This window comes from Micrasema longulum, unplaced genomic scaffold, assembly GCF_059751315.1.
Source record: "Micrasema longulum isolate JH-2025_06_02 unplaced genomic scaffold, ASM5975131v1 h1tg000802l, whole genome shotgun sequence".
In the NCBI taxonomy this organism is placed as follows: domain Eukaryota; kingdom Metazoa; phylum Arthropoda; class Insecta; order Trichoptera; family Brachycentridae; genus Micrasema; species Micrasema longulum.
Window position 1 is genome coordinate 362159 of NW_028277994.1, and position 24099 is coordinate 386257.

A 24099-nucleotide genomic window follows, 5' to 3' on the forward strand; every position below is an offset into this window, starting at 1 on the left:
GGGGTCGTCGTCCAAACGATTCGAAGCCCAGTCAGTGAACAAACGGCGTTGTCTATGGTCATGAACTTTAAGCTCCTGAATCTTGTACGGGTATAGGCCTAAGCCCCGACGCAATATTCACCGAGTTGAAGTCTGCGAAAGGCCGAGTTCTTGTGCACGGCGAGGAAGTGACTGCCTCGGGTTCTGCAGTACACTTTCACGGATAGTGGCAATGTTCTCGGCCGATCTTGCATTCCTTCTACGGTAAAATTGGCGCAATGCGCGCTACGTTTGCACTAACGAACACTCATTTTCATAATGAAATTTTATTATTTGAACGTACTGTTCAATTGTGTTACTTGCAATAGTTATTTGGCATGGGTAATTAAATAATATAAAAAATATTTAACAGATATCATCAAAACCAAATGCCCGCCAAGGGCCGTCAAAATCCACCCCCGTTAATTAAAAAACCCTTTACTCCATATTTTGTTCTCTCAATGTTTTAAGGTTAAATTGGCATTATAAGATGTATGCTTTCGAAAAAATAAAAAAATTAGAAAAATCTTCCCAATGAACTAAGAACTATTAATACTTATATATCACTAAATAAATTCAAAATAAATTTAAATACATTTTTGAACCCGAGTAAAAACAGCATTTTTTTAAATAAGTATTACTATAATATTTTTTTCTGTATTACGTATGATTTATATTCGAAATAATATATCTTCAAATTACAAAATAACTATAACAGTGTAAGTCACTCTCCAAACACAAGAGCTAGTCTCTTTTTTAGAAAGTTACAGGTATAAGATTAACTAAATATATAAAGATGACTGATTCCGATTACAATTTTGTATCCTGGCTCTTCAACATATAAAATATATTATAATAAAAATTTGATACCTTATACAAACATACGTATATAATGCAGATTTGGTATAGGTACAGCATTTCATCTTTCATGTCGGTGTGAGTGACACAATTGTTTCGACGGTTGGTATATAATAAATTTATTATAGTGTACCTATTATTGAAATGAGTATAATAGAACACGACGTGTAAAGTTCGAGGAAATATACATGTGTAGTTATCGATCAGTATTAATGCGTAAAAAAGAATTGCAAATGACATTTGGTCGATGGTCAAGGTTGCATTTGAACTGATCTGAGGTTGGTGCCGAAATCTAATCTAACAAAAAAAAGTCCGGTTGACTGTTATTCGGACCACTTTACGGCGTATCGTATCAAATATCTAAAACAAAATGCAAACAAGACGCAGCCGTAGTACATATGCTTTTTAAATTAAAAATAAAAACCTAATTTTTTTCATTACTGTTGAGTCAAAATGATGTTTTACTGTGAGCTATTCAAATTAAGGAATTGTTAAAAAAAACTTGTTAAATGTTTAAATAAAATAGTCGAACATAAAATTTAAAACATGAAACATGGTTTTATGTTCAGATTATTTATGGGAACTGTAAAAAGCTAGTTACATATGATGAAATAATAAGCAGAAGATATTTGAAAGTTATGATATGATCATAAAACTAAAAAAATGTAGCAGAATTATTGCGAATTTTACAACATTCACCTTTGATTGATGAATGACTGATTTCTACAAAATGTAATTACGTATTGTTGACTAAAATGTATAGGTAAATCATCGATTAGCTTGAGGCAGATGTAATATATAACGTTACCTTCTACTCCCGCTAGAAAATTGTTTAAACACATAGAACTTGATGAGTAGAAATAATGTGCAGTCATACATCAGCTAGGCTTGTATCAACATAACCCACCTATCAACTTACCTATTGTATTTTGATTGCCAAGTTTTCGCTGACCTATATTTGTAGGACTTTTGAAAATCAGCTGAATAAATATAATTGTTTAAGGCAAGATCGAGTTAAAGAACTTTGTCATTCTCAGTTGGAAATGGAAGAAAATTTGTTTCATATAAACACGTGTCAATTTGAATACCGAAATACCTATTAGTCAAGAAATAGGATACGTTTTAGTTTTTGTTAATAAACTTTAATGTAACAAATCATAGAAAATACAAGATTATTTATTTAATGAACGAATTCCTAAATTTTTGGTATTTTTACTCCAGTTAAAAATCTCAAGAATATAAATAACCCGACAAAATACATTATTGTAAATTTTACAATTGCTGTTAAAACATACGTTTTGTAAATTTAAATAACTAATTTAACTTTTAAACTTATTTAAATTTTACTAAAATATAACTAAAATCTAATTAATCATATATTCAAACAAAACGTTTTTGGTAGATAATAAGCTCCCGTGTTAAAATTTTACCAAAAATCATTTTTTTACTGAATATAATATATGCAAGTATATGAATTAAAATAAAATATCAATTCGGTCCTATTTAAGGAGATATCATCATATCTTCTTGGATGCATCAGTAAACGAAATGCGGTGAATATCGATATTCTGTTATATCGAAGTAAGGTGGTTCCTTCGGGTGCTAGTCCAAGGACAATGAAAGCACCACCCCTTTCCCGAAAATGTTAATAAAAACTTGTGCCTTTCTTCAGTTTCGCATATTCACTTTCAATTTTTGAAACTAATTAATCAAAAATGTAATATTTCTTTACAACCAAACCGCAAAAATAACAAAAGAAAAAAACTTTAAAGCTTTCATTGTATCCCTTACTGTAGTATTGTCAATTTGTGATCAATCAAATACACATGGTCAGTACAATCACCGCTTACTAATTTCTCAGCATGACAGTGAAGGAATACAGCGTCAGTTCCAAATTGAGACCGCAGCCGTACGCTCCAGATCCCGCTTCAGAACGGAAGAAAAACGAAGTGATACAAACAAAACAAACAATAACACAAAACCAAAATACATATAAGAAATATTCGAAGAACTCGCCCGATACAACATGGGTTGCTAGGTAGAAATTGCCTTAAGGCAATATGCCCGCCCTTACATGCATTTAAATTGTATATGTATATCAAATAAATAAATGAACATGCACTCAAGTAATAGAAGGAAAATAAAACGCATTCCAAAGCACATAAGTACATCAAATGATTATAACATAGATCCTAACATGAACCTTATCGAACTCAGGCGAAATTACCTATCATTATAAAACTGATCCCCCACTAAAATCCTAATTGTCTTAAAACCAACAGTAGGAAAAATCCTGTGCAAAGACCCTAATCGTTAACAACCTCTCAGACTTTTGAGCAGACGAAACGGTTCCTAGACCATGTCAGCGCGCGGTTCAGTTCAGTTTAGATTTGTAATTTACCACTTCCCTTCAATGGGACAAGAACAACACAGACGGACAAGAGTTCAGTTAAGACAACCGATGCAAGTACCTAAGTATGTATTTATTTATCTAAAAGAAATTCAGTTCTCGTAGAAGGCCTTTCACTCCCACTTTTTCACCCATTCACTCAGAAAATGGACAAACGCTGTTAAGTTTCTTGGATAAGCCAATAAGTTTGGATTCCACATCGGCCTCGTCACCAAGTCCAAGGACAAAGAAATATATTAAATGTCTTTAGTACAATAAACTATAATATTACATAATATAGGAACTCTCTGGGCAAAGTCAATGTTTTAACAGCCATTTTTGTGAGACAGATGATCAAAATAATGGTGAGACACGGAAATGTCTTAAGTAGGTTAAACAAAATCGTTCAACTGTTACGTACGTCAAGACGTAAAGGAGAATACGATGTATGGCCGTTCCTATTTCCCATACGAGACATGCATCACGAGTGTTGTAAAGTGTACATTAATAGGAATACATAATATAGTTAAATCTATACCTACAGTACCTAGTACCTACCAGTATATTAACTCCTTGCTCTTGTATTATTAGAATGTATTTGATGTAGCTAATCACTGTAGGTACATATTTTGTCATTTTTTAGTAGTTTCGGTCATTTTAAAGTAATTAGTTCCGAAAAATTACTCACGGTGAACGGTGAGCTGTCACCCGTTTGGTTGTGAAAAATTACAACTCCTTTACAAACCTCAATATTGGAATCATGACAGCAAGGTCTTTTTTTAAAAACGATGTTGTGGTTGGATTATAAAGCTGGTTTATCATTAATTTTGTAAATACATCGTATTTAAAGAACGGTTAAAAATATTTACAGGGCGAATGTTGATGGATACAGGATGAGGAAGACCGAGAAAGACGTGGCATGACCAAATACAATAAATTCTTGAAGATGGACTTGTCAAGGGTCGGAATAATCAGCGCGCGTGCACAAGAAGATGTATGCATGGAGAGAAAGCGAGATCTGTATGCAAAGATAGAGTGATGTAACGTTCCCTCATCTCTGCCTACCCTTACGGAGAAACGGTGTGATGGTTTTTTGTTGTTGTTGTTCTTGGAAAAATAACAACTTTTTATATTGCAATTCCGTGACGGTACAAATCTGTACAACTTTTTTTTTTATGTGAAGAGTTTAAAAAAAATACAAGAAAAACATGTAATCGTTTCCAATATTTGTTTGTTTATTATTATTTATATAAAATAATTCAAGAAGAAAAGTTCAAAACCCCATTTAAATATATCGTGGGTATACTGGCAAAAAGCTTTAAATCTCAAATCTCTGATTTGAGAATTCAAGCATTTAAGTTTTGTTTCAATTTTACTCTTTTATATCTTATTTAAGTACAGTAAGATGTTAAGTGCTCATTTAAGAACAGGTTTTTCATTTTTCCGTTATTTTCCATTTTCTTAATTTGATATTAAGTAAATATTAAATTATTTAAAGCTTTTAGCCTTAATCAAATACCGGGTATACGACTTAACCTTAAATTCATTTTTCAAACTACAGATATATGAAATTTAATATGACTTAGTGTATTTTGACAGTTTGTAGAGCGTTAAAAACCCACGATATGTTCAGGGAACAAAGGGCTTACATAACGATCAACAATGCGCGCTTGTTAGTTTTGGCGAACGTAATAACAAATACAACGCAAATGCATACGATATAATTGTCTGTGTTCAGTCGGAACCAGAACTCTTGACGAGCGTTTTTCACTCAATACGGCTTTCAGATAAAAATCCTGGATAAGTAAATCGAGTGGAGATAAGTTCGCCTTGTTGTGTACTGGATGAGGGATTCGCCTACAATTGTTAATGTCCTAAGCTCGATTCCTTGCAGGGTGGGCGTGAAATATCGATTTTAAAGGTTGTGCAAACTGCAATATTTCATTATTGCTGGACTGAAGCCCACAACTAATCACCTTACCTTCGTGTAATAGATGATAGAAATACGCTGCATTTGGCTTACAGACGCAGTGTCCTATGCAACACTGGATGCGGAAAGAGGAGTGATAATGAAGATTATTATTAATGTAGCCTGTTTAGAGTCAACAATTAAAACGTTCGAGGGAGAAATACTGATTTTTTCCACGAGGTTTTATTTGGAAATTATTTCCTAAAAAACAGAAATCAATTAATGTTTTTATTTAATTACTTAATTTGAGATGGGTCGTAGACGTGGTAGTGTTGTGGTCACTAGGGTTGCATTCGAGATTTAAGACTCGGAATTCCGAGTGCCTCGAGACATTTTCTTAATCGAAACTCTTGAAATGCCAGAATCGAAATTTCGAGGGCTCCGATTACAAAGGGAAGTTAACTTCGACTGACTTCGAAGGGAAGTTATAAAGTAAAATCGAAATTTATGTACGAAAATGTGCATATTTGTATGAAAATTCAAATCATCTTCGTCGGTGACCTGTAATTGCTCATGTTCAGATTTTTTTTCACGCATGTTTTATTTTTCTATGTGGAAAACATAATTTTGCTAAGTAGATACAACGAGGAACTCCAGTCCTGCGGGAAGTTGGATAAAAAATGATTTCTTGTGCGCGGTAAAAAATAGAGCATTAAATTGTACGGCAAAGTTTCTTGAAAATATACGAAAAAAATATTAAAAAAATATTTTAACAAAAACGCACTCCTTTGATCGACATCACTGGTTCGTATTAACCAACCAATAATATGAGAGCTGTGAAGGATATTATTATTATTATGATTCTTTATATAGGATTCATCGAATCTCTTTTAATCGTCAATAAATAAATTAAAACTTTGAATCGAAATCTCATCGAAATTTTACCGTTCCGTGTGGATTTGAACTACGTGCGAAATGGCCGATTAGTCGAATGGCAACCTTTTAAAATTTATTTTATAGTAAAAATTAAACCGTATCCGAGCGAGATATTAAATTATATTTAAAATTGCAAACCTCCATCACTCGAGCAAGAAGTGTCAAAAAATGATGAGAAAACCGTCGTTTCATATATTTCAGACTTACCTGCATGCAGTAACATGTTTAATTTTGAGATTAAAAATAATTGATTACGTCTACAAGGTTCAGCCAAAGGCCGTTTTTACATATTAAATATTGTTTAATAAAAATAAAAATTAACATAAACATGGATACAAATGATAATAAATTGATTATATAGGTAACTCACGGACCCGACAGACGTTGTCCTGCCCAAACGTTGGCTTGCCTACTATTACCTTAGAAAAAGACAAAAACAAATAATTGTTTGTAAACATTTAAAAACAAACTTTTTTTATACACAAAAAAACAACATCTTTCCATTTTTATGTAAATGTCGATGTCAAATGATCGATGAATAAAATATTTATGCTCCTTACTTCTTTTTTACATATTAGATTACAGATTTTAATATCTAAGAACACGCACAGCGCAAAGATCTATATTTCTCTGAAACCGCACGTAAATCGGTTAAGCCGTTTAAAAGAAGTTCAGTGACATTACACGTACAGAAGAATTTTATAAATTAAGATTTTAATATGTTGAATAAAGTTCTGCATATAAAAGTATGTGCATCATAGATGGAAATAGGCTGAATGCTGTCGAAATGCAATTTCTCAGGCAAATCTGTGATAAAACTATGTACCCTAGTTGCATAAATGTCGAGATCCGTGCATTATGTAAGGCTAAGACGAGCATTATCGACAAAATCCCAAAAGGAGCATTACGGTGGTTTGTCTAAGTAGAGCGATTGGACGGCGAAAATTGATTTACGATGCGAATGTTGATGGACGCAGGAAGAAGACCGAGAAAGACAGGGCATGGCCCAATTCAACAAATATTTGAAGATGGATAAATCAAAAGTCGGAATAATCGACGAGCGTGCGTGAGTGAAAAAATATTTCACTGTATTTAAAATTAAGCAATTTGCGATGTATAACTATTTAGATTATAAGTCACCGCTCCCTATATGTAAATGTCGGCATTTTGTTTTGCAAAAAGGCATATTATAACATTGCACAGCCCTCTGTCCGCATATGGAAAGGAGGTCATGGAAGAATTAATGCTTAGCTCTTAAATGTTTGGAAATATGATATGTTCTCTGTTCATGCAGCAACACAATGGGTCTTCGTGCCATCGATCATACGAAGGAAAGGGAGCCTGTTGGACTTTATCTGAACATTATCTTAACCCTTTTTTCTGGTTGAATCCAACGCACGCTATTTATTTATTTATTAATATTTTTCTCTTACGAACTATAATTAAAAATAAAAATAATGTGTCCTCACTGGGGTTACCCGTGCCGAGGACACTTAACAATATACTTTTTTGAAATGTTTTTACATTAGAGAATAAACAAAGAAGACCAACTTAATAAACAGAGTTAATTAACAAAATATTCACAGTTTTAAAAACAAGGTATATATGTACATCCATATTATTTATATTACAAAACGCACAATGAAAATAACAAAAACCTAACATAAGCTATACACTTGTGGAGCGGTTGATTCAATATTGGTTTGGGCGAATGAGACAATCCATTTTACCTCTACCTAGCTATTGCCCACGATTTAATTTATTTCAACAATAATTGCCAATTATTATGATAGGTAATCAATAATATACAAACCTATCTTTTACAATATTTCCAAACAAGAACGGCTGACAAATTTTACTTACTTAGTAAGTGTTATAACGGAAAATATTCACAAAATATTATTAAATATTTATATTTAACCACTTACCGAACTTTCTATGTCTACCGGTTTCGAGACGTACCCGTCTCTTCGTCAGGACACCAATTAAACTAACATGCAAACCTACTATACACCTTCACCATAGTTGTTGCACAAAAATATACAACCAACACGACATCCATTTTAATAAGCACATGCGCTGATTAGGACAAACATGCACTGATTAAATCTGTTGTTTGAGAATTAATAAAAAAAGTAGATTGGATGGAGGGAGGGGATAAGCTTAATAGGTTTAATAGGGTAACCATTACAGTGGAACATCGTATAAAGGACTATATTGGAAGTTTGTTTGATTATTGATCAAAGAAACATAATTTTTTAAAGCTTTCCTGATGTGAAATATTTCCATATTACCCTTTATTATTTGTATGTATGATTTTAACTCCTGTATTTTTATTAAAGTCATGATTTAAATTGATTAGGTGATTTGCGGATTCAGAGAAACTATTATTGTGAAGACACCTCATATGTTCTTTAACACAAATATCAAAATTTCTTGATGTTTTTCTAATGTAAACTGAAGGACAAGAATTGCATTTTAATTGGTAAACACCTGAATTATTTAATAAACTATTTTTGTCTTTATTATTAAGAAATAATTTACCAATATTGTTATTCGTATAAAAAGCAGGTTTGATATTATTTGGTTAAAATTTTGATAAATTTTTGGATATAGTATTAACATAAAGAATTCTCCATTTATTATCATTATTAGTATTATTATAATTACTGTTGACGGGATAGAAAAATTGTTTGACTGTTTTTTTTTTTAGTTTTCTATTTAAAAGGGTATTTATTAAATCAATTGTATATCCTTGCATGTTGGTTTAATTGGCGTCTTCACGAAGAAACGGGTACGTCTCGAAACCGGCAGACGTAAGAAAGTCGGTAAGTGGTTATATACAAATATTTAATAACATTTATTAAAATATTTGACCACCAAGTTAATGCTTTAAATATTAATGAAAATATTCAAATATTAATGAAAGCTAAAAACCTTATTCGAGCGTGTCCAATTCATAAACAATTTATTTTAAAAAATACAAAATCTTCTTTATAATTTGTTTTTACATTATGACTTCTTACATTTTCACTTATATCAAAAACACGCCTACTCGCACTTACCGAAATCAAACCCTATTTCTATACCCACTCACCCTCACCCTCATCATTATTTTGAGTATTTTTTATGTTTTCTTTTCTAAATGTATCTGGATTTTAAAATTGTATTTTTGTGGAACCCTTTACTGACTTTATTTTGAGCTTACATATTTATAATGGTTGTAATTTATTTTGTTATGCTGTTATTTTCCCCAATAAACAAATTCAAAATCAAATGAACAGGTTAAACAATTTTTACTATTGTAATTCATTTAGATTATTATAAAACGGTTAGTTATTTTTTTTGTTTTATGGTAATTTTTTTCCTTGTGCGAACTGACTTCAAACTTATTACGTTATTTGAACAAAGAATACCACTATTTGTTGAAACGTTTGTCCGCAAATTTATTGCTTTCAAGACTTACTGCATTAATTTGATATACCTGCCATGCACAATTGGGTGCGGATCGGGATACGAATGAGGGGTATGATTATAAATGTGTACAAATATCAGTTGACGAGAGCTCAATTTAACCTTTTCTTTCTGTGCAATCATTCACGTCTTCGATATAAAAAATCGGTTTTACTTTATTGACAATACATCGAAGATAACTCTATTAACTTCCTATTGTAATCGAGACCCGGGTGGGAAAGGGTTAGATTGTAAAAGTTTTTTTGGGAATGGGCCGTTCTCGTGGATTTTTTTAATAAATTAATTTAAAAAAACGAGGCAATTGATACTATTCCTATTAAATTCCGTAGAGAATTAATAGAGATACAAAGGATTAAACTGTAGTTATTTGAATAGGTAAAATGAAAAACGAACAATTCGCGACGTCATCTTGTATGACCGCATCAAAAGCTGCGTGACGTCACCGCCTGTTTTAATATAAAAATGTCTGATTGTATAGAGAAGCTATTTCTATGGGTTGTTTGTATGTTTGTTTACTAGTCGCTTGTTGTGTCACTTGTCAAACACTATCAAGTATCCAATGATTCATTGAAAAGTGGGTTTTTTCGTTTTATTGAGCCTATATGCAAAAATACATTAATAGTTATGCCGAAAGAACTTTTTTTTAAATACCTAAAAACTTGATATTGACAAAAAAGTAGTGTCGGGCGATCAAAATATGTTCAGCTAAAAGTGGTATTTACCGATAAATCAAAATAAATTTAGAGGATGTCGTAAATACTTAGAGTAATGAAAAATGCTCGAAATTTCGTTCGGTTTTGTTATAATCTGTCAATCTGTCAATATCAATGTGAAATGAGTATAGACAACAATATTTTATCGAACACGCGCCTTTTTATTTCTATCTATGGCATCACTAACATTATTTATTACTTCTAGAGTCCTGTGACTAAATTCATTGCCAAATTACGAAACCGCCGTTTTTGACCTTGAAAATTTTTTAAACAAAATCCATGAATGAAGTTATTGATTATGAGCACTTATTACAAACATTAAAATAGTCATTAAAAAATCCTTAATATGTACAGCATGTTTAATCCGATATTCCTCTAGAGAGGAAATACCCTATTAAAAAGTACAACTCTAAAATAATAAGAAATGATTAAAGTACTTATAAACGTGCAGATATAAAATAATATAAAGCTGTTTGCCATGAATGGAGCGTCCGAATTACACCTGAACCGTGGAAAGATCGCGACACAAAGCTAGATGTTGCTTCGGGCAATACCATTTAAGAATACTTTTCTATCTAAGGAAAGTCGGAGAAAACTAGTGACATTTCTATCGTTTGTTGCTTGTAACCAGGGTTGTCAACAATTCAACACATTCCCCAAAAATGAAACATGTGTGCAGTTGTACAGTCCATTCGAATATTTAATGAACTTTGCTTACGTCTGCGCAGCAGAACCTTTTCAAATAAAATATTACATTGGACCTACTAACACAAACGAAATTTGTATGTTTACTTGGTTCACCGACAGATGCTAACATATTAACATAGGCTTATAAATAATCGAATGCAATGTATATGTCGTCTATAAGCTAACAACAACGCGTACGTCATTTTTGTTATTTTTACAGGACTACGAAATAAATGGTTATTTTATTGAAAGCTCAACTAAATTACGCCTTTAAATATGTTAATATGAAGTGTTTTTTTTCCATAAACTGTCGCCCATTAACCACTCTAAGTCTAATTTCTCTTCAATTCAATAAAATAAGCAGTCTTTTCGTCGTCTTGTAAAAAGCGACGCTATGTTTAGATGAACCACCAGCAAAAATAAATACATATATGTTTACTTTTATTACTTAATTAGCTTGTTGTATAAATAGTTTCACTGTAAATTGCCGTAAAAAATAAATAAATAAATAAAATGTAATTTCACAATATTCTCCACTGAGGGGGCCCTTTTCCGCCCCTCCTCTACGGAGTGTCTGTCTATATAACATAACTTATCTAATATTCCTAAAAAATTATTATACTAACAGTTTTTTATGTTTTTTTTATTATTATACGAGCCTGATGGTCCACTTTTATACAAAGAAATAATAATAATTAAATAATCTAATAAGCTCACATCGAAAATTAAGGACCAATAGAAAAATCTATTTTGGAGTGTAGTTGATGTTGGGCGGTAGCTTTTTCTGAAATTCCTGGACGTTTTGACATTCAACCTGGATTCTGGACAGCAACATCAATTCTTGGACAGCCCAGTTTAATTCTGGACGGTTAGCAATTAGCAACCTTACTTGAAACACGATATTGGATAAAAATCAGTCACATTAATAATAACGAGCTCAAAACCACGAAATATTATCGAAACATTTAACGTTTTCCTGAAACTTACAAAATATATTTACAAGGAACGTTTTTAAGCCTTTTTGGTAGATATAATTACTTCATTTTAGCGTTTTTTAGGAGAAAATTTATTGTATATTCTTTATCATGGTAGGCAAACATTTACCCACAACAGCACCGCACTACAGCGTCCAATGGGGCTGCGGGCCAAAATTGTCTCTGCAGTTCCGCGCAGTCGTAGTGCGGCTTTTTTCACCCAAAACAAGGAAAATAATATTTCATGTTGCCGTGACGCGCGGCGCAGTGCCGCTCTGGGGCCCCTTGACCTTTACATCGTGAGACGGAGTGATCTCCACCCGATCGATTTTTTCAGGATATTTGTGTTCGTTTAAAAACCATGTTCGTGGTTCTTGTTCCATTTCACTCACAGATTGCATCCTTCATTCCGTTCGGACAGGGCATTATTCAGATAAAAATATTATTATATTACAATCACATCTTGTTCACATTACCACATATTGTCTTCTATAATTACAGTTAAATACACAAAACAAGTAGGTACGTATTCTGTTTTTAAGCAACTGCTTCATTTACAGTATTTTTTACTGTAAACTCTGGAGCAGGTGTGAAAATAGTATCGCATCGTAATAATACCATTAAAAATAAGCGACCATAGGCGATATGAAACGTTATGATGATGGTACGCAGTTGCAACCAATTAAACCACATCGGTAGTTTAAAACTACCTAACATAAAATTCAATTATAATCGCGCGATATAATATGGAAAACAGTGTTGCATCGGTTTGAAAATAATAAATATGTAAAATAAGTGTTTTACGCTGTGGTGGATTCAAAATGTCGTATTATGTAGATATTAAACCTAGCCTAGCTTTTCAGGGTGTCTGAATTACCAAAAAATAATTAAGCCAATTTAAAACATACAGTAAAAATAAAAGCTGTACAGTTGTACTGTTTAGACTAAAATCAATTACAATAAATCAATAGTAGACGAACGTTTATTTAAAAATAATTATTAAAAATGCTTCTATTTTGTGAGAAACTTTATTGAAATATTACGAGTGCGTATGTAATCTATATTAAGTTAGCATCATTCATAAAGAAATGCACTATTAACAACACAGCTGTCTATCGGTAATCCGGCAGATATCGGACTAGCACTGCCGGATTACCGGAAATCACAAATAATGGCGCATTTAAACACCAGAAGCTCTGTTTCATTACACGCATTTAGTATTTATAATACTGTATTATGCAGTATTATACAATAACGAAAAAAATAAATTTACAATACATTACTATTCTATTATGTTTTAAAACTGTACATTATTCCATTGAAGTGGAAGGCCTGTATAAAAACGCCTGATTACTGGCGGGCCAGAGAAGTGAAGTGCCGGATTAAAGAAAGAGTTCTATACTTCGAATATGCCTGAATATTTGTAAATAAACCGATTTTAATCTTATGTATAAATATATAGATATCACTTAAGAAGAAACGCAGTCGGACTTTTCTTCATACTAACGTATTGTCGCGTTTCCTTCCTGTATTATGACACTAGAGTAGGGTTGCCATCCGTCCCGATACATCGGAACTGTCACCGTTTTTCAGTTCTCTGTTCCAACGTCCCGATGAAACCTATAATGTCCCGATATGGACTTATACAGTGCAACGGCCGTGCTGACAATGAATGTGAAAATAAGGTGGCAAATGGTTTCAGCAATTGATGCATCTAAAGAACTTCATAGAAATTGAACTTGCCTCGATAGAGAAGAAGTCGATAGGTTCTGTGAAAGAAAAATGTTTTTTTTTTTAATTTTTGAAATTGGTCTAGTATTTAATTTGCATTGCTGCTCATAGGACCATAATGGAAAAAGTTATATCATTGATGCCAGGGACTGTCAAATCAATATTGCTGTATTACGTTAATTTTAAGTCATAGAAAATATACGGCCAGCGGTACTTCTTCCGCAAGAAGCACCACATCAAATGTAAGAAAAACATTTCTATTATATTTCTGAAAACCCGTTACAAAATTTCTCTTTTTGCTTCTGTATATCCCCATTCCAGAACGTCCCGACGAGACCCTAGCGAAACGTGGCAACCCTACACTAGAGCAATGTTTTTTTCCACAGACTATAGATATTTACTATTGACGTGTCCGCATTGTTTTGTTTTTTTGATACGTTGTTTACCATGAAAACTAGAACCAACCAAAAATCCTTAAAAGCGCCCTGTTTTATCAGCTGTCTTCGGACGTACGCTATACAAATATGATAACTATTATTGAAAAACGCAAAAGATCCTGACACAAAAATGTTTATTCTGCTTCTCTTTCCAAAGAAAAACAACTAAATCGGTTCAGTTTTGTGGTGCGGAAAGCGGGACAACAAAACCTGAATTTTCGTTAAGCATAATCAGTCCGACTAGCAGTTGTCTTTTTTGGTCAGTATCGGGGAGGCATTTGCGAGACAGTGACGGAAAAAAATGTTCAAATACCAGTTCATTAAAATTGTTTGCCACCGTATATCATATAAATCATATGTTTGTGGTTAGAAGAAGTGTTTAGTGTTTAGGACATAAAATAAAGAAATAAATTAGAAATATCAATTTATAATAAGGCATTACTCATTTCTCCAACCTACCTTCTATTTTAATTGACATATATGTTTTGGATTAGACATTAGACGTAGACGATGGATCCTAAAATGTCCAGTAAGATGATAGTTATTAGGAAAGTATTTCCCTGTTTTAACTCTATAAAATGATTAAATGACCATTTGGAAGTTGGCACTAGGTATAAAGTAAAGTTCGGTTTTTCTGCTCCCGATTATCAATTTACGAGCGACACGCGACCCAGTTTACCAACTATTTGGCGCCCGAGAATAATGTCGTTTTGCTTCAATAATTTTTTGCTCCAATCTTAGAATATCAACATGTTTGTATGTACAGTACGGAATCCTATAGCAAAGAGCTAGTTGCTAGAAACATGCGCACGTTTTATACGAATCATAGAATATCAACATGTTTGTATGTACAGTGCGGAATCCTATAGCAAAAAGCTAGTTGCTCGAAACATCGCACGTTTTATACGAATCTTAGAATATCAACATGTTTGTATGTACAGTGCGGAATCCTATAGCAAAGAGCTAGTTGCTAGAAACATGCGCACGTTTTATACGAATCATAGAATATCAACATGTTTGTATGTACAGTGCGGAATCCTATAGCAAAAAGCTAGTTGCTCGAAACATCGCACGTTTTATACGAATCTTAGAATATCAACATGTTTGTATCTACAGTTCGGAATCCTATAGCAAAAAGCTAGTTGCTAGAAACATACGTACGTTTTATACGAATCAGAACACCATCATCATCTTTCCCCTTCCCGCACCCGGTGGTGCATAGTGTACTGCATTGGTACACCAATCGCAGCGTATCTTGATCATTTTTGTTACACGCATGTAAGATGATCAGTCTTACGCTTCAGGTAGCAGTCCAGGGACTGTACATAATAATAAAATATTACATCACGTCAACCATGTCGGGAATCGAACCCGAGACCTTTGCACGGTAGGCAAACGCGCTGACAATTACACTACGAGGCCGGCAATCTACTTCAAATAGTTTAATTCAGTCAGATCTTCTGCACACCTCAAAGTCCAATTATCTAAAAATATGTTCTTCAGAGATATCTCACTATTGCTTTGGGCTAGCGATATGTCTATCTTTTATTGCGATTGCACGTGACAGCACTTTCAGTAACGCAATCACAAACAACTATTGACGTGCTTATAAACATGCCAAGCATTTGAGCGATCACAATGATCAATAATGAACATGCTTAAGTTGTCGCAGTCATAAGTCAACGCGTGTGTAATCTCTAAGTCAACGTTTGTGTCGGTTTGGTTTTTGTTTCCCTCGTAAACAAATACAGTTCACTGGCGAAAAATCAGCATTTACGATAAAAAATTATACAATATATTGCATTTGCTAAAAAGTAAAGAGTACCTAATACAAAAAAGTGCAAAATAAATTACAATTACTATGGCGACTACTTTTCTTGACATTTGTTCTGCCAACCGTCGGATAAATGCAATAAATAGTATTGTTAATAATAAATACAAACAACTATAGTAGCAGTTTTAGAATATTTTACATATTTACACCGGTGGAAATCAAATATGTGTTTGCGCAGCAGGATTATAAATATCGCGAAACGTAAATATTTTGACATTTAATATTAGGTGTTCACGGATGTTCCATTGTGATCGCGAATACGATAAACTACCTTGGTAAGAAATTTTTATCACGTCGCTTATTAGCACGTCGATAGTTATTTGTGATTGAGCTACTGAATCAAAATCTGACCTATTTTATATAAGTTTTCTGATCCATCTATACGGACGGATCCGTCAATATCTACGTTCTATAACAAGCGTTACTCTAGTGTGGAAGCAGTAATTTGGTTGTGTACTCGACCACTGACAGACGTGTGCATATTTTTTACCTCCGCGTCGCGTCGATCGTAAAGAATACTGGCGCCATTAAAATTAATCACTGGAATTTTTTCTCACATTGCGTGATTTTAGTACGTTTGTAGCCAAATAGGTAAAACGTCGCAATATTCACCCACTTAAAAACACCTAAACTGTCGTCGAAGAAATCCGACGTAGTGTTTCTCTCGAATGCTATAAAATATATCTTTATACTAATACTATCTTTATTGTGTATGTAATTTGTACAGCAATATAAAGAACAGATTTTGTACATTTGCATGGGTATTAAAAGTTCTCTTCCTACTAGGATACACCAAGCCGTGATCGCCAAAACATCGTAACCAACGAAAACTATATTTTACAGGAGAACGCTTCTACCTCCCAATTAACGAGGAATACACTTTGAGAATCACACACTGTTTCGGTTATTAATTTTACTGATATCAATAAAATAGATATTCTAAACTAAACCACGTTCTTAAAGTCTATTCCTGAATAATGAGGAAGTTCCGTGCTACGGGAAATTGGTTATAGAAATGTTTTCTTACACGCGGTTAAAATTAAGAGCATTTAATTGTTTGGCTAATTTGATCGAAAATGTATGAAAAATTAATTAAAATGAACTACCTACTTTGAATCGTGACAGGTTCTTGTGAATCGACCAATCAATTATAGCGTGTTTTTGTGTTGTGATAGATGTCTGGTTTCCAGGTAACCATTTTTTTCAATGTTCTGTGTTTTTTGACAGTTACGGGGTTCTGCTTTTAAATAGAAGCAAACTCACCGACGAGAACTGGTGACATAACAGGCGGAGTAATTTCAAAATATTTTTTTTAAATCGTGGTAATGATAATACGAAACATAAAAACTTTTTTTCAAATGGGATTAGTTTGGTTGTTTATTAATAAATATTTTTTTAAGCCATCGAACTTCCCGAAAGAAGAAAAAATATTCTGTCAGTTACGATGTTTTGCCGATCATGGCTCGATATGTACTTAGTACATATATTGCGTACAAACGTTGAAATTTACATAATGAAATATTTTCAGTTATTTATAGAATGTACGCAATCGTAGAATATCTAATCAGTTGGTAGCGAAAATCTTATTGTCTGAAAATTCTAGGTCAGCTCAGTTTTTAGGTTCCAAAAAACAATTTCCGCTCGAAACGAAAATGAAAACACTGTAGCTATTGGTTGGGTAAAGAACATTTTGTACATTTGAGAAAAGATGTGCTGAAAAAAAATAAATTATGCAATTTTACTTACTTAATATCTCCCAAGTCCTCTATAATTAATCAATCAATTTGGTACCTACGCTAAATAATGGGTTAAATCATTTAATTACTTCCTTTTTTTTGTAGAATATTTTAAATTGATATTTGAAAAGTATGTTTTCATATTATGTAACTAGTGCATTGGTTATATCTTCATCACAGCCAATAAAATCCTTGTAAATGCTTTGGCCGGGTTGTTTGATCATTAGTAATAATTAAAAATCAAAAGTAATAGTCAAAGTTTAAAATAGTATTCTTTTCATTCAACAAATATTATTGCTAATACTTTCGATTTTTTACTGTTACAAATGATCACACAACCGGGTCGGACTTCTTAATTATTTATACAAATATTTCTATCAGTGTGCCCATTTTTAATGAGTTGTAAATATAATAACTTACTATTAGAAAACAGGAATAGAGTTGTTACATTGGAGACATCAACCAGATCCTTTAATTCACTATTGCTAAAGTTGTCAGTCTTTGGACTGTGATAATTGCAGAAACACCAATTTTATTCAATAATTTATGTCGATCTTTCCGAGAAAATACTATTTTACAGTATTGTCCTGAGATGTATTTCCATATTTATGAATTAAAATACAATAAATAGCCTTTCCAATATTTGATATGGAATAATTCGTGCAAGGTCAAGGATGTTATTTAAAAAAATAAATAAATCCAACATACAGTGGACATTCCGTACAAAATAATGTCTCTCGTTAAATTAATCAGTATTAAAAGTATATTTTTAAGATTAAAACAGATAAAATTCCGCGTTTCATGTATAAAATTCCAATAAAGTTTGATTCTGATTTTTTAAAGATTTCTTTAAATAAATTTATGTTCGGCGCAAATGCCGCTATTAAATTAAAACTAGGTTATTTATCTTGAAGGTTAACAAATTACTATTTCCAGTGAGAAAGGCACAAAAATCACACTATAAATCATTTGATCTTTGAATTATTGTCTCAAATTTAAGTTATGTTAATATATGAATATGGTGCAAGAATTATTATCCGATGTATTTTAAATATTAGATCTCAGATTCACGAAAATATGGGATACATTTTAGATTTTTTCAGTGAGCATGGAGAAATTTTTTGATTAATTAAACGAATTTGGATTTGATAACAATATTTAAGATCCTCTAAGCCTCCATACTTCACTAATATACTTGTAGTAGGTATATTACTTTGCAAATGCAACCAACGCGCAACTGAAAGCAAAATTATTTTTACTATAAATTCCAATTAATTTTAGTTTAAATTATTGGAAATTACATTTGAATTATACAATATAATTGTATTTTATGCATATTAACATAATAATACAATTTAAAACTCTTTTTTTTTATCATATATCAACAGAACAGAGAGAACAAAGAGTTACATTTTTTTGCATGTACGTATGTTTGTGTTATTTGTTTTTATTGTATAAATATCACTAAATAATGTAAAAAGCAAATATAGACCTACTTATTACCAAGTTCATGTTTAACCGTAATGTAAAATGTAATAAAAACATCATAACAGTTCATTTTCAAGTCATTCTCAAGATAACTTTTATTCATTTGAATTCAAAAAACTATTTTACACATTTAACTTAATTATAAGAGGATTCGGTAATCACAGTTTATATCAATCTGCTGTCATACTCGTGTGCTAGAACGGAAACGTTTATTTAATTGAATTTTGACCAATTATTACTGAATATCCTAAATAATAAAGTGTGGCTTCCCTCGGACTGAATAACTAACAAGGCACGCGTTCGAATTTAACAATAACTGGTTGAAATAATACCATAATAATAATAAACCGACACGGTCTACTGATTTCACATTGATATCGATTACAGAGCGTAATATAATGTAAATCGAGTAATATAATTTGGGCCTTACTCATAAACTTGGCATAAAGTTACACTTAAGTATAGAGGTAAAACTCGAATGGGAATATCATCCTTATTATAGTGGTAGAATAAGGATGGTGTTTCCATCCGAATTATACCACTTTACTTAGGCGTAACTTTACGCTTAGTTTATGAGTAAGACTCTTTAAGTATTATATTAAAAAATGCTCTTTTTCTTCAAGACATAAGTAGATTATTCATAATAAAGAGATAGGTAAACGAGATCGTAAAAATAATTGAAGTCTTTGCATTGCATAATTATTTTAATGCATTTGTTTTACCGATATTGGGATTATTTGATTATATTAAGTACCAAAATTTATTTACATATAATTCAAATAGATCAAGTCAAAAAAGGAATCGTGTGTTAGAAATACCACATTGTAAAACGATGCTCGCACAGAGACATGCGTATTTTATAGGCCCAAAAATTTTTAATTCTTTTTTTACTGATAATTTTTCATTGATTCCAAACTTTCAAAATTTTCCTTCTTTTAAAAAACAAGCACTATCCTGGATTCAAACTAAAGCTATGAACTCTTTTTTTCAATGATATATTTTGTTGCCCTTTCATTAAAGGAATATTATTAGGAATTATTATTAAAAGGAATGTTTTTTTGTTTTTTAAAATATTTTTTATTTCCTTTTTTATAATTAATGGTAATCCATGAAAAAAATTTACCGTAAAATCTTTTACAGAATATTTTATTTTCTCTTTTTTATGTTACACAAAAATATTATAACTTGTCTATTTATTATAGGAGCAAAATTCATTAACATCGTGTATACCCACGAATAGGCCATGCCTCTGTGGGATTTTTTTGTTTACTATTTTTACTATTAATATGTATTTCATTGCTATGTACTTATCCTTTTTTTTAATATTCTGTTTTACCTTTTATGTATATTTTAAAAATACATTAAAAAAAAAAGAACACTTTTTTGACAGAATTCGTATATAGGTTCTTTAGGGCAGGCATTTCCTGAACCGATTATAACCACACACGAATATAAACCTATTTTTGTGCATTGAGTTGACTAACACTATTTAAAATAAATCATACTTACACGGACAAACTGCGTACACGGCAACTGGTAAAACGTAACTGGAAAATATAAAACTACCACTTTTTGTTAGTTAGCCGCACTTCACCGGACGAATGTTCGGCCGAACGTCCAGAAATATTTCACAATTTTTTCGCGATAAGTAATGTCAATATTTCAAACGGATCAAACTGAGTCCGCGCGATTTTTCGCACTAGATGCAGACTTTCCCGCCTTTCGTCGCAGGCTGTCAGGCTGTCAGGCCGTCGGGGAGGAGGAACGGAGAGCGGATAGAGCGTGCCGGCTGCCGGCTTCTCTCGGCGGAATGAATGAAAACCGTGAGTGCGGAGCGGTAATGTCAAGTTCTGCGGGCGACCGACTACAGCGTGTCGTATTTAGCAGTCGGTTGTCGGTAGAGTATAGTGAACCAGTCTTGTACCGGTGGAGTACAGGCGCGCTGTGAATGTGAAGTCTCGTGTTCTGCGCACACTGCATTGCCGGTATGCCGACATTGCCGACATTGCCGACCGACCCCTATACAGTACTGAGTAGGAGTAGCGATGTCAAAGTATTTTTTAGTACTTCCACGTGGCTATAGGATAATAATATAAGCATTAACACTGCGAATTCATAATTATTTCTCGAAATATCAAAAAAAAAGAAAAGCAAAAAAGCGGTTAAATAATTATCTTCTTGATTTCGCATTTATATAATAAACGAGTATCGGTTACGACGCTTATTATGATTTTCATCATTCAAGAAAAGATTTCTATATAAAAGCTTACAGAGTCAAAATGGGATAGAGACAAAAAAAGGTTGAAAGAAACTCATAATTTTTCTAAATTCGCAAATCATCTGATAGAAAATAATCATAACTTCAATAAAGACACTGGATTAAAAGTACTTCATGTTGAAAATAAAATATTAAAATTAGACAACTTGGAAATCTTAGAAATTAAAAAAGCGATTCATAATAAGAAAACAATAATTAATAACCAAATAAACAATATTTATTTTAGTCCTCTCCTGTCTTACTTCGAAAATGATGATATCAAATTACCACCCGTGTAAGGAAAAAACGTCTTGATTTATTGGGTCCACGTGTAGTATTTAGTGAATATGATAAAAATAAGAAAATGGAATCAATTCATTAATAACGTAAACCTTGACGAAGAAGCTTGTTTGCTTTGAAACCGGTCGGTGAAAAATAAAAATTAGTGGTTAAAAACAAAGTTGTTTTATTTATATTTTTTATTATGAATAATCACAAAGTAAGTGCTTCAAATATAAACTTTATATAAAGAAAGAAACTCCAGTTAATACTTAAAATTCATATTAAAAATAATTAAAACTGAAATTTAAAATTGCAATAGCATTCAACATGTTAAGATTGAAAAGACAAGCAGTTTCAAAAGCTAATAAAATAAACTGAAATAGCAATCATCGGCATCAATACTGAGTCTTATTTTCCGCGTTCCTACCAAAAGTTAGCCTCTTCTTACTTCTCACCGCGAGTGCCAATTTATCTTATCAGATAATCTGCCTCTCGAGTGGTGACACTACAATTTAATTTACTAATTTTAATGGCTTGACAGATATTGTATTCTCATCACTGTTAAATGGTGGCCTAATGGATCGGCCATTAAATAAAACGTCTACCAAAAAGTCTTTACATTTTTTAAATCATTTTGAATTCCTCCGCTCATACAAATTTAAAGAAATTTTTTCAATAACAATATCCATGGCCGCCATACGCGCAGTTCGAAAAACCTGCACATTCCAAAATTTTATTCCACCAAGTTTGGTAAAAAGTCCTTGGAGAATATCTCTCGAACGCTGTATAATAAATTACCGACCAAAATTAAAGAAAATAAAATGCGTAATTGCAAAGCGTGGCTCTCAAGGACTTCTACCTAGACCTTTTCTTCGAAGATCTTAGTGAAAATTATTTCTGAAAGCTTCTTCTTTTTCTCAGTTAAGATCGGTTGATCTGTCTGATCTGGTAAGACTTTGAGTTCTAGCTGTTCTTCCCTCTCCTTGGTGTTCTTCGGGCAGACGGCGAACAGCCAGGATTTCGGGCATGGTATAGAGGATTCCGTAGCTGTCCATTCTATTGACGTTATCTCTCCATATTTAGCCTCGCGTATCGCGCGTCCGTTTAACTTCTTGACTCCGGATTCTGCCCCTTAGGGTTTTCCCTGCGATTGCTCTTAGTACTTTCATCTCTGATGTCCTGAGCAGTTTTTTATTTTTTGTACTTAGTTTTTCGTATTTTTTCTTTATACGAGTATATACTCGCCTCTATTGCATACACCATGATTGGTCTGACATAATTTTTGGATATTCAAATCTCGCTTCCAATTCGCATATGTTCCTAGTACCATACGACATTTCTTAGCCATCCCAATGTTTTACTAACTGAGATGGACGTCTGCATGGTATGTAACGAACTTATCTCCCTTAGCTCTAGATTTACCACATCCTTCATTCTTGAAAGCGTTTTTATATATTTATTCTGCTTTTGTAAGAAAAGGTTTTTGGCTTATATATTGTTGTGCTAAACTTGCTTTGTTTCTTTGTTGTTCCCATTTCTTTTTTTTTATTTAATGCTAATATTATTTAAGTCCCAAATTGAGTTGTTGTTACTCCTGAGAAAATAATTGAATTGCATTATGCTTGTAAACTACTCAGTGTAATATGATTTATACATAAAATAAAAGTAAAAAAAATACAGTTTTTATAGATATATTAGTAGTAATAAAGTTCTTTCAATGCGGCTGTAAAAATAAAATATCGAAATATACTTGTTTTTCAGCTTTTTCACTTAATACTTACATATGAAAAGAATGATTTTTTTATGATTTAATAATCGTAAATGGGCATAACAGTTGCGAGGACAGCGACCCAGGAGGAATTCCCAACCAACGGCTGCGATGAATTTATAAAAGTTTTCTAATCAAACCAGTTTCTATATATGATATACATATCTCTTGTCGGTAATCTTAATAGATTTTGTCAAAAACGCACTATCTTAAAACTCGTAAAATCCACTAGATTTGTCACTTATGTACATGAATACTCTATTTTTTATTTATGAAATGTACACGTACAATATACCGGATAATATTAATTAAGTAGTAAAAGCAGGTAACAAGATGACAAATAAAATGTTCATGATCGAGGGCACAGTACTTATCTATTGACATTTATTGTAACAGGAAGGGAAACATTTTGAAGAAAGGGAATACGAAATTCTAGGCATTCAACATGTATCATTCTCCCTATTTAACATCAATATTTTCTCAACTCTTCTATCTGTTGACTTTTGTGATATGAAAAAGCTGAAACCTTACTTAATGCGGGTGAGATTTATGTGGCTGAATTATTCCCTTCCTAGACAAAGTCCGAAACTAAGCCAACAGATGAAATA

At 32.4% G+C, this 24099-nt stretch overlaps 1 protein-coding gene across 2 annotated transcripts in view; it reads right to left on the reverse strand.

Annotated features, from left to right (window-relative positions):
• Positions 1–21131, reverse strand: part of LOC148278970 (uncharacterized) — a 79316-nt gene extending 58185 nt beyond the window's left edge. The window contains exon 1 of one of the 2 annotated variants that reach the window (XM_088230663.1): positions 20694–21131. The gene's annotated coding sequence lies outside the window, so the exon portion shown is untranslated. Of the gene's footprint in view, positions 1–8510; positions 8546–20693 lie in introns of those variants that run through there. The other variant, XM_088230664.1, reaches the window with a different exon arrangement.
• Positions 21132–24099: the final 2968 nt, after the last annotated feature.